Source organism: Myotis brandtii, unplaced genomic scaffold (assembly GCF_000412655.1).
Source record: "Myotis brandtii unplaced genomic scaffold, ASM41265v1 scaffold471, whole genome shotgun sequence".
NCBI classification, from domain to species: domain Eukaryota; kingdom Metazoa; phylum Chordata; class Mammalia; order Chiroptera; family Vespertilionidae; genus Myotis; species Myotis brandtii.
The window spans coordinates 2293535-2306357 of NW_005367989.1; the positions used below are offsets into that span (position 1 = coordinate 2293535).

The window sequence follows — 12823 nt, forward strand, 5'->3', positions numbered from 1 at the left end:
AATTAAACATCACAATACCTCCAGGTGTGAGTCCCCTGGGCCAGTACACAGATAAATATTTACATAAACCTGCTGCACAGCAGCTCTCTATTATCCTCGTAGTCCATGTGGAGAGACAACTCAAACATCAGTAATAGGAATGTCTAGTGCAGTGATGGCGAACCTTTTGAGCTCGGCGTGTCAGCATTTTGAAAAACCCTAACTTAACTCTGGTGCCATGTCACATATAGAAATTTTTTGATATTTGCAACCATAGTAAAACAAAGACTTATATTTTTGATATTTATTTTATATATTTAAATGCCATTTAACAAAGAAAAATCAACCAAAAAAATGAGTTCGCGTGTCACCTCTGACACGCGTGTCATAGGTTTGCCACCACTGGCTAGTGCTTCCTTTGGGTTTTATTTACTAAATTTATCTTTTAAAAAAACCTTTTAAAATTTGATTTTGAAGTATACAGACACAGAAATGTGTAAAACAAAAATAGACAAGTATTTTAAAGGGAAGACCAGTGTAACCACCACCCAGGCCAAGAAATAGAAACTGGCCAGCACTGCAGAGGCTAGCAATGCACCTTTCCTAATGGCAACCCCCTCAGTACCTTTTATAGGGAACCACTATCCTCATGTTCTTGCTAATTCCTTGTTTTGCTTTCTAGTTTGGCTTCCTAATTATGTATTCCCAAACTACATAGTTTAGTCGTGTCTGTTCTTAATCTTTACAAATGGAATCATAGTGTTTATGATACTGTGTCTAGCTTCTTTTGTTTATTATTATGTTCCATTAGCTCCATCCCTGTTATTATATAGAGTTGCTCTCATAAAACTCCTTAATCTTTCTTATATCCTCCGCCATGCTTTGTAATTTCTATAGCACTCCAGTGATGAGAGGTACCAATAATTCTACTTTGGTATGTGTATAATTATAATCTCCCTAGCTCTCCAAGCATATAATAATATATATTTTAAATTATAACTTTTATTCACCATGTGCTAGGACTGCATAAAACACTGTTCATATAGTATTACTATACTCAAAATAATTTTGTGTGGCATGTAGGTTTAGCGTACTGTTTTTAGATAAGAAACTGAAATTCAGAAAGATAAGTTCTGGGTGTAGCCTTTCTGATATTTAGGTATCAGCAGCACAAATCTAGTTTTTATTATTATTATTATTATTATTATTATTTGCGATTTTAGTGACATTAAGTGAATAAATGAGTAAACTTGTCACTTCATAGCAGTCTTTGTCTATCTCACCAAGCCTTTGGCATTTTGCCCTACTGTTCCATTGGTGCTTGCATTTTTTGTACTCCCTTTAAAGTAACAGATTTTTCCTACTATTCACACAGGGGTCACTTCTTTCCGGCCTATGACACCTACAGAATATCTCTATAAACTTACTTTTGTGGGAGTACTAGAGAGGGGACCGCCTTCTTGTAGGAATCCAGGAGGAGGTCAGTCTAAATAGGCAGGGTGACAGCGTGGGAAGAGCACAGAGCTGAGAGGCTACACCAGTTCTACATGGGATTGTCATTAGCCAGCTGTGTGACCTTGGGTCAGTCACTTAACCACTATAGGGCTCAGTTTCATCACGTACAAGTGAGGGGGTTGGTCAGTAATTTTCAAGCTGGAGTTCAAGGACCATCCTGAGTTCTGATTTTAAATGCAGATTTCTGGACCTCATAAAAACCCTCCAATGTGGGAATCCACGTGTGTAACAAGCTTCCAGGTGATTCAGACACCCACCAAGAGTGAAAGCCAATGAAGCAAGAGATGTCTGCCCCAAGTCTCCTCTAATTTTAAAATTCTGGGATAGAATTTGAACTTTTGGTACCTTAGTATTTTTCATTAGAGCTAGGTGCCTACTTATTGCAAAGTATTCTGTTTGCTTTTGTTAACAAAAATAAATACAAAGCCATTAAAATTTAAGGTGCTAAATAAATACTGGCTATAATTGCTATGAGTAAACAATGATAGCACAGGTCTAAGGTATTAGTCATCAAATCAGCTTGGGGCTGTTTGGTATTCATAAACTGAAAAAAAAAAAGATTGCTCTGATGGAATTCTATTATATCATTAAGAACTATTAATACAGTGTAGCAGGAAAAGCAATATCGCCTGTCTATAGGACACAGCAGGGTCAAAGTGATTAACAATGAATAATATTTAGAGTGCTATATAGTCATTAAAAAAACCTGAATAGTCATTTAGACTCTCAAAACAACTTTAAGCCCAGAGGCGTGGCTCAGTGGTTGAGCGTGGACCTATGAACCAGGAAGTCACAGTTCAATTCCAGGCCAGGGCACATGTCTGGATTGCAGGTTCAGTCCCTCATGTGGGATGTGCAAGAGGCAACTGATCAATGATTCTGTCTCATTGATGCTTCTATCTCCTTCTCCCTTATTCTCTCTGAAATCAATAAAAATGTATTTAAAAAACCAACAACTTTAAAAGTCAGCTTACTTAATTGTGAAATATGCTAAATATGTCACTCAGCAGATTGGAGACAGTCTGTTGGCTGATTTATTTTTACTTTGATATTACATTCCTTACATATTTTCAAATTCCCTTGCGATTACTTAGGGGAGAGGGATCTCCTTATACTAATTAATTGCTTTCATTTTTGTGTGATTTCTTTTTCACTGGGAATAACTAACCTGAAATTTCTGTCTTTTCCCACCCAAAATAGTCTGCAGTCATTCTCAAACCCAAGACTCACAAACCACGGATTCTCAGGTAGGGGGCTTAGTCCCCAAAGGAGGTGATAATGGAATCTCCAGGAATGTGTGTAATTTTGAAAAGCTCCCCGGGTATTTTTCTCTAATGCTTGAATTTCAAAGCTGGATCCAAAACCTGCCACATAGCAATTGTTCATATATTCAGTAGCAGTCTAGAAACCTTTAACACAGGAGTTGCTATGCTGCTGTAAAAACAACATATTACTATTTGAAAAACTTCAATATCAAATGTATATAAATGCATGGACAGGAATAACACTTTTCAAAATCATATGGTTATTGATCTCTACATTAATGTAGACATTGTTAGTTATTTTCTTAACCAATTCCCCATATCTTTCCTCCCTTTCCTTCCTTCTAGTTCACCAGAAAGGTAAAATAGACAAAATTGTTTAGTAATTATTCCTCCTCTTTTTTTTTCACCACAGAAAACTTGTAAATTAATTTCGCTTTGAAGGATGGGTAGGCTTGATTACCTGAGAAAACGCAGACAGTGTATCAGTCAAAAGGAAGATGAGCGTGCTCAATGACTTGGAATTTAAGAATAGTGAGAACTCCATTTTGTATACGGAAGACCAATCTCGGCCAAATGTCACATTTCAGGCTAAGGAGAGTATAAGAGAGAGTGAGGAACTGTTGAAGTTTTTTTTCTTTCTTTCTTTCTTTCTTTCTTTCTTTCTTTCTTTCTTTCTTTCTTTCTTTCTTCTTTCTTTCTTTCTTTCTCTCTTTCTCTCTTTTCTTTCTCTCTTTCTCTCTTTCTCTCTTTCTTTCTTTCTTTCTTTCTTTCTTTCTTTCTTTCTTTCTTTCTTTCTTTCTTATTTTTTACTGTGTGATTCCATTTTATTTAAAAAAAATCTTTATTGTTGAAAGTATTACGTATGTTCCCCTTTTACCCCCATTGATCCCTTCTAGCTCTCCCCCTGTCCCCCTCCCATCTCAGGCCTTCACCACTCTGTTGTCTGTGTCCATGGGTTATGCAGCTATGCATACAAGTTCTTTGGTTGATCTCTTCTCACTCACCTGAAGTTTTCTTTTTATTAAGTGCAAAAGCAAATTTTTATTTTTCATTTATTTTTTTCAAATTGAGATATAATTGATGTTTAACATTATATTAGCTTCAGGTGTACAACATAATGATTTAATATTTGTATATATTGCAAAATAAGCACTATGATAAATCTAGTTGATATTCATTATCACACATAGTTGCACTTTTTTTGTGCAATGAGAACTTTTAAGATCTAGTTTCCTGGTGAAGCTTTTTGAATGGAGACTCACATGAAGCAACTGATGTTCTAGAACAGTGGTTCTCAACCTTCCTAATGCCGCGACCCTTTAATACAGTTCCTCATGTTGTAAACCCTCAATTTCATTGTTACAAATTGAACATAATTAAAGCATAGTGATTAATCACAAAAACAATATGTAATTATATATGTGTTTTCCGATGGTCTTAGGCGACCCCTGTGAAAGGGTCGAAAGAGAGGAAGAGTAAGTCTTGAACAGAATTTGAATGAAATACCAATAGTACATGTTTGTTTGCTAGACTGAGAATAAAGAGGAAGAAACAGACGCAAGGTCTTCAGCCTGGGGGCTTCCTGGGATCCTGCTTCCTTCAGAGTTGCCACTTCATTTCTTTTTTTAACTGTCAAACTTCTTTTGTTGGTGTTGTTTATTTATTTTATTATTTTAAAAAAGATTTATTCTTGAAAGAGTTATGCTCAAATGCTGTCTTTGCTACCGACTTCTGCTCCCACTCCTCCACTGAAATTGTTCTGGCAAAGATCACCGATGGCTTGGCTGCTAAATGCAGCGGCCTCTTTTCAGCTCTTATTCTCTTAGCCCACTCTGGGGCATTTGGTAATGCTGACTTGTTTCTAGATTCTAAAATATTCATTTTCATTGGCTTTTATAACATTGTATTTGACTCCCCAGATTTTTGATTACTTTTCAAAATCTTTTAATGGCTCCTCTTACTCTGTCAACCAGAATTCAATTCTTAATCTTATCACCATATTCCCTGAAAACCACCCACACTACTGCCAAATTCTAACTTATCAACTTCTATAACTTGGCTTATCTTCTATAACAATTCCCAAAGTTATAACTTATGCCCATATGGCTCTCCTAAACCACAGAATTGCGTTTCCATTGCCTTCTGGATATCTCCACTTGGATGAAGCATAGATATTTCAAAATTAATGTGTTCAAAACTTAACTCAATATATTCCACTCTAAAACCATTTCCATCTCAGTTAATGATCTTGCTCTCCAATTATGTGGCTAAGCTAAATCTATGCATGCTTCTCCATTAATGTTTACATATGGTCTCTGTTTTGCAGTCTTGTTCATTCTTTATCCTCCCTGCCACTGCCCCTGACTTTGTTCAGGTTCATGCACTTTCCCACTGAGACCCTTCCTAACTCACTCTACTTCCTCCAGTCTCTGTCCACTCCATCCGTGCTCCACAGCATCACCAGAGACATTTGTCTAAAACCAATCTCTATTCCTCTTCTGTGCACAAATAGCTCTCACTCTCCCTGGCCTTAAGACAGAGTCCAAGTTTTTCATTATGGCACTCAGGAGATGATCTGACCACAAACAGCTTTTCCAAACTTATCTCCCATCATAGCACAAATGCTCAGTTTCTGCTTCATTTAGGTTAAAGAACTATGTGAACAAAATACTTCATTTCCTGCCTCTGTGGTTTTCACACTTTGTTCTTTCAGGTTTCCTTCTGAATTCTTCACCAGGTAAACTCCTATTCCCTTGTCAAAATCCAACTCAAATCACCTCAGAGACTGGTCTGCGACTTATGCTGGACCTCTCTTTGCCATGGATTCAGAGCCTGTTCCTCCACTTAGCAAGACAGAAACCTGAAGTTTTCTGAGCGGTAAGATGCAAGAGGATTGATTTATATCAGTTAGACTCGTGGGATTCACATAAATACGACTTTGAACCAATTTATTAATTTTCAATGAAAATCATAACTATCAAGCAAATTTTAAAGTTCATGATCACTAGTGTGGAACTCAATTATAGGAAAATCTCCATAGGAAGCTACATTATAATTAGGTTGCTAGTTGAGCATGAAATCAGTGCAAGAAGGCTACGGTGGGTGATACTAATGGCTGTTGACACCAACACAGCCTGATGCATCCATCTGTGTTATAAGGGTATATGTGCCAGATGGACTAAATGTGAAAGCATGGCAGGAATTTGCCTACCTGGGATAATGTTAGAGGCAGACTAGAGAAGCCATTGTTCCCTTTTCTTAGACAGCAGTGTACACTATGTGCCTTTTGGTCCTACATCCTTTCTCTATAGCCATGAAACTTGAACATCTCAGGCTTTTCAAGCTGTGATGATAAATGTAGTCATCATGATTGCAAAGCCTCTGATAGATCCTTCTGTCTGTCCCCCTCAGGGACTTCTAAGAATGCTTACTTGGGTTCATGGATAAGCTTTGGTCAACCCTCTATGGCATAAACACTGTAGCCTCAGACATTGGTATTTCCAAAGAGTAGCAGCTCCTGTTAAGAATTCTGCTGCCTATCTATAATAATAAAAGTGTAATATGCTAATTAGATCGGACAGCCGAATGACCTTCTGGACGTCCTTCCAGATGACCTTTTGGACAAAGCCACCGTGGTGGGGGCGAGGCAGTGGTGGTTAGGGGTGATCAGGTAAGTGGGAGATCAGGCAGGCAGGTGAGTGGTTAGGGGCGATGAGGCAGGCAGGCAGAGGTGGTTAGGGGTGATCAGGCAGGCAGGTGAGTGGTTAGGGGTGATCAGACAGGCAGACAGGTGAGCGGTTAGGAGCCAGCAGTCCAGGATTGCGAAATGGATGTCCGATGGGTCCCGGATTGTGAGAGGGTACAGGCTGGGCTGAGGGACCCCACCCCTCCCGTGCACGAATTTCATGCACTGGACCTCTAGTGCATTAATGAAATTGCATAGCTACCACCTGGTGACTATAATCACCATCATTTCTTGCCTGAGATATAGCATCTTAGAGGTCTCTCTTAGCTCTCTTATAATCTATTTTCCATATAGTGGCCAGAGTACAGGCATAACTCAGAGATATTACAGGTTTGATTGCAGACTACCTCAATAAAGCAAATAAAAATTTTTGGTTTCCCAGTGCATATAAAAATTATTTTTATGCTACACGGTAGTCTACTAAGTATGCAAAAGCATTATGTCTAAAAAAATTTACATACCTTAATTAAAAAATACTATATTGCTAAAAAATGATAACCATCATCTGAGCCTTCAGTGAGTTGTAATCTTTTTGCTGGTGGAAGGTCTTGCCTTGGTGATGATGGCTGCTGACTGATCAGGGTGGTGCTTACTGAAGGCTGGGCTGACTGCTGCAATTTCTTAAACTAAGACAGCAATGAGATTTGTCATACCAATAGACACTTACTTTCAGAGCAATTTCTCCATTGCATTCAATGCTGTTCTAGAGCATTTTGCACAAAGAACTTCTTTCAAGATTGGAATTAATTCTTTCAAACACAGTTGCTGCTTTATCACCTAAGTTTATGTAATATTCCAAGTTATTTGTTGTCATTTCAACAGTCTTCCCAGCATCTTCATCAGGAGTAGAGTCCATCTCCAGAAACCACTTTCTCTGCTCATCCATAAGAAGAAGCTCCTCATCCATTAGAACATTATCAGGAGATTGGAGCAATTCAATCACATCTTCAGGCTCCACTTCTAATTCTGGTTCTCTTGCTATTTCCATCACATGTACAGTTACTTTATCCACCAAAAACCCGAACCCCTCAAAGTCATCTGTGAGGTTTGGAATCAACTTCTTCTTCCTGTTAATATTGGTATTTTGACCTCTTCCCATGAATCATGAATGTTCTTACTAGCATCGAATGATGAATCCTTTTCAGAGGATTTCAATTTACTCTGCCTAGATCCATCAGGAATTCACTCTCTCACCGCTATAGCCTTACAAAGTGTATTTCTTAAGTAATAAGACTTGAAATTAGAAAGTACTCCTTGATCCGTGGGCTGCAGAATGGATGTTGTATAAGCAGGCATGAAAACATTAATCTTGCCAGGCCCACATTGCTCAGTGGTTGAGTGTTGACCTATGAACCAAGAGGTCAGGGTTCTATTCCCGGTCAGGGCACATGCCCAGGTTGTGGGCTTGATCCCCAGTGGGGGGCATGCAGGAGGCAGCCAATCAATGATTCTCTCTCATCATCGATGTTTCTATCTTTCTCTCCCTCTTCCTTCCTCTCTGAAATCAATAAAAAATATATTTTAAAAAAAGAAAACATTAATCTTGTACATCTCTATCAGACCTCTTGGGCAGTAATATTTTGAAAGGAATATTTTATGTTTTTCCTGAGCAGTAGGTCTCAATAGTGAGCTTAAAATATTCAATAAACCATGTTGTAAACAGATGTGCTGTCATCCAGGCTTTGTTGTTCCATTTATAGACCACAGGCAGAGGAGAGTTAGCATTATTCTTTAGGGCCCGAGGATTTTCAACTGGAAAATGAGCACTGGCTTCCACTTAAAGTCACCAACTGCATTAGCCCTTAATAAGAGTCAGCCTGTCCTTTGAAGCTTTGAAGCCAGGCATCGACTTCTCCTCTCGAGCTCTGAAAAATCCTAAATAGCATCTTCTTCCAATATAAGGTTGTTTTATCTACACTGAAAATCTGATGTTGAGTGTAGCCACCTTCATTAATGATCTTAGCCAGACCTTCTGGATAACTTGCTGCAGCTTCTACATCAGCCCTTGCTGCTTCACCTTGCATTTTTATGTAATGGAGCCTGCTTCTTTCCTTAAAGCTCATGAACCGACCTCCGCTAGCTTCAAACTTTTCTTCTGCAGGTTCCTCACCTCTCTCTGTCTTCATAGAACTGGAGAGATTTAGGGCCTTGATCTGGGTTAGATTTAGGTTTAAGGGAATGTTGTGGCTGGTGTGATCTTCTATCCAGACCCTAAAACTTTCTCAGCAATAGGGCTATTTCACCTTCTTATCATTCCTGTGTTCACTAGAGTAGCACTTTTAATTTCCTTCAAGAACTTTTCCTTTGCATTCACAATTTGGCTGTTTGGTACAAGAGGCCTAGCTTTCCACCTTATCTTCGTTTTCCACATGCCTTCCTAACTAAGCTTAATCATTTCTAGCTTTTGATTTAAAGTGAGAGATATGTGACTCTCCCTTTCACTTGAACACTTAGAGACCATTTTAAGATTATTAATTGGCCTAATTTCAATATTGTGTGTCTCAGGGAATAGGGAGGCCCCAGGAGAAGGAGAGAGACAGGGAAATGACAGGTTGGTGGAGCAGTCAGAAAGCACACATTTATTAAGTCAGCATCTTTCACGGTTGATGGTGCCCTAACACAATTACAATGGTAATATCAAAGATCACTGACCACAGATCACCACAACAAATATAATAATAATGAGACAATTTGAAATATTGTGAGAATTACTAAAATGTGACACAAACACACGAAATGAGCAAATGCTGTTGTAAAAATGGCACCAATAAGCTTGCTCAATACAGGGTTCCCACAAACCTTCAATTTGTAAAAAATACAATATCTGCAAATTGAAGCACAATGAAATGAGGCGTGGTGGTAATTTTTCAAAATCACGTCAGCTTATGTTATTCCTTTGCTCAAAACCTTCTAATGGTTTTCCACGTCACTCAGAGAAGGGTTTTGTCTCCTTTCATTCTCTCCCTGGATAACTCTGCTCCAGCCACATTGGCCTCCTTGATATTCTATGAACACACTGGCACACCCTGACCTTGGACCTTTTGCACTTGCTGTTTCCTTGGCCTGGTTTTCTTTTCCCTTGATATTCTCTTTGCCTTCCCTCTCACTAAATTTAAAAAGCAACCTTCTTTACTTATCTCTAGTTTTGGCTTTATTCTTCTTCATAGCACTTACACCATTTAGTCCACTGTGTATTTGTTTGTCTATTATCTGTGTCTGGCTACTAGATGATAAACTCCATGAGGTCTGAGGTTTTGTTTTTTTTTTAAAAAAATATTTTTATTGATTTCAGAGAGGAAGGGAGAGGAAGGGAGAGAGCTAGAAACATCCATGATGAGAGAGAATCATTGATTGGCTGCCTTCTGCATGCCCCCTACTGGGAATAGAGCTTGCAACCCATGCATGTGCCCCAACGGGAAGAAAACCATGACACAAGGTCTGAGGTTTTGTCTCTTTTGTTCTCTGCTACATTCCCCCTGAGAACTGGGACAGTGCAGGGTCTGCCATGTAGCAGATGCTCTATAAACATCTGCTGAATAAGTGAATCCAGTCTTTGCTTTCACTCCTTTCATGAAGATACAGGTATGTAAAAGCAATAAAAGGACAAGTATTTCTATTTATGTCTTTTTTGTTTGTTTGTTTTTTAGGAGAAAGTGTTTCTTTTTGGCTCATGTATTAGGGTTTTTCAGAGAAACAGAACCAATAGGATGTGTATGTGTATAAAAAGATCTATCTATCTATCTATCTATCTATCTATCTATCTAGCTATCTATCATCTATCATCTATCTATTGAGATAGAGATTTGGAGGAATTTGCTCATGTGATTGTGGGGCCTGACAACTCCAAATCTGAAAGGTTGGGCAGCAGGTGGGAGACCCAGGCAAGAGTTGATGTTGCAGCTTGAGTCCAAAGGCACACTGCACACAGAATTACCTCCTTCTCTGGGGAGCCTCAGTCTGTTTTCTCTTAAAGGCCTTCAGCTGACTGCATGAGGCCTATCCACATTATGGAGGGTAATCTGCTTTTCTCCAAGTCTACTGGTTTAAATGTTAATAGCCTCTAAAAAATACTTTCACAGGAATATCCAGACGGGCACTTGTGCCATGGCCTAGCCAAGTTAGTACATAAAATTAACCATCTAGTTTCCTAGTTTTGTTTTTTCTGGCTCTTGCATTCAGCAGGGATCTACTGATAGCCATTGTTCATGTAGCCGAATATTCCTGGTAGTTTGTTGAACCTTATGGTTCTTTTATTTTTCTGTATCAGCAGAAAATTTAGTAATTTACCAGATTATTAGTTTATTCATTACTAACTTGCTCTGACCTTAGCTTACCCAATCTTTTCTCATCAATAGCTTATTATTACAGTTCCCATAGCAATGAATTCTTAACTCTTAGTGTCTTCTAAGCTGATTTTAATACAGATCGCTTTTTGAAAGAATAGACTTTTAAAATACACATAAATAAAATTTTAGGTTTAAAAAATACATTCAAAATGATTTCATAAAAGCTATCTGAGGTTTAATGGACACAGACACCAGGGGGGTGAGGGCATGAGTGGGGGGGGCAATAGGGGGATAAGGACACATATGTAATACCTTAATCAATAAAGAAAAAAAATGTTTAAAAACCACAAAAATACACATTAAAAAAAAGCTATCTGAGGTTTGAAAACAACAAAAATGTATTTTGGACATAATATGAAATCAGGAATTTATTTTATACTATATTTTCTTCAATAATATACTTTTGTTTTCTGAAATACTGTTCATCTCATCATTATTCTTACAAAATGCTTTTATCTGAGCAGTTACTGTTTGATTATTAACTCTTCTGACTATAGCTTAGCAGATGCCAGGGTCATGCAAAAATACACATTAAAAAAAAAGCTATCTGAGGTTTGAAAACAACAACAAAAATGTATTTTGGACATGATGTGAAATCAGGAATTTATTTTATACTGTATTTTCTTCAATAATATACTTTTGTTTTCTGAATTACTGTTCATCTCATCATTATTCTTACAAACTGCTTTTATCTGAGCAGTTACTGTTTGATTATTGACTCTTCTGACTATAGCTTAGCAGATGCCAGGGTCATGGGTTCAATTCTTACATAGTCTAATTAGCCAACTTGTGTTGAGGTCTGCCGCCACACTCCTAGGCCGCCTCCAGCCATTGTGTAAATGTATGTTTTTGGACCTATGGGAAACTGTCTAAAATAATGCATTGATGTTTGCAAAGCTGTAGTTATTCATGGAAAATCAGTTGGAAGTCCATCACCCTATTAACAGTGATTCAGTAGTGTACACAAAAACACTTTGGAAAAAAAGGCTGCTTTATTAAATGTCTTCACAATTATTTATTTGTGTTTTCCTCCTTAAGAACAGAAGAAAAGAATTCCAAGGGAAATTTCCTTTTATATTCCTTCTCCTAGATATTCCGAAGATTTCTCTAACATTTCATGTGTTTTTTTTTCAGAGTGACCTTTTATAGTCATGTGAAAATCATGATCTCTCAGATTTTCCTTCTGAACATCTTCAGTGAGGTAGGTAGGATGTCTGTAAGGTATTTGGAAATAAACACAACTTTATCTTGTGCTTCCAGAACATTTTTAGATTAGATAGGAAAGTGTTTGGAAAGCTTTGAGATATCTGGCATACAAGTAAGTAAATTTCTCACCTTTTTTTCTTTTTAAAAAATAATGTTTGCAATTGTGACTAGTAATATGATAGATGATTGGGGGAAATTTAGGTGGATGTTAGACATAACATGTTAGAAATAACTTAAAGTGTTTTGAAAGGGGTGATTAAGAAATTAAAAAATGGATAATTACTTGATATTTGAACTTTAGGCTGTGCTCTTAACAGTAATTCTTAGAACAGATCACCAGTCATCTATCATGTCCTGTTTGTCCTCTGCTAACTTAGCACAGGTCCCTCTGACTTTAAGGGTTTGAAGTGAGGCTGCGTCATTAGTCCTAACACTTCAGCTAATCTCTGACAGAGACCTCTTTTCAGATTTTATCAAGGTCAGGTGAGAAACTGCTCAAAACAGTTTTTTGCTGAGAACTAAGACTCCGTGGAATCTAGGATGCAGCTTTTTCACTTAGCAGTATTTAGATCTTATCCCTTCCCACGTCAGTGAAACAACTGACTTGTAGAGACTTGCAGAAAATTTGTGTCAGAATTTGGTAGCATGAATTTGTAGGCCTTTAGCCATGGTTTCCATAGAATCCCGGGTTGACAAATGGGGAACATTATACCCCTGTCTTTTGCAACTATTTTCACATTAACACAGTTGCTTAAGATGTAGTTTTT

At 37.8% G+C, this 12823-nt stretch overlaps 1 pseudogene; it reads right to left on the bottom strand.

Annotated features, from left to right (window-relative positions):
* Window positions 1-6980: 6980 nt before the first annotated feature.
* LOC102239737 lies at window positions 6981-8965 on the bottom strand (annotated as a pseudogene).
* Window positions 8966-12823: the final 3858 nt, after the last annotated feature.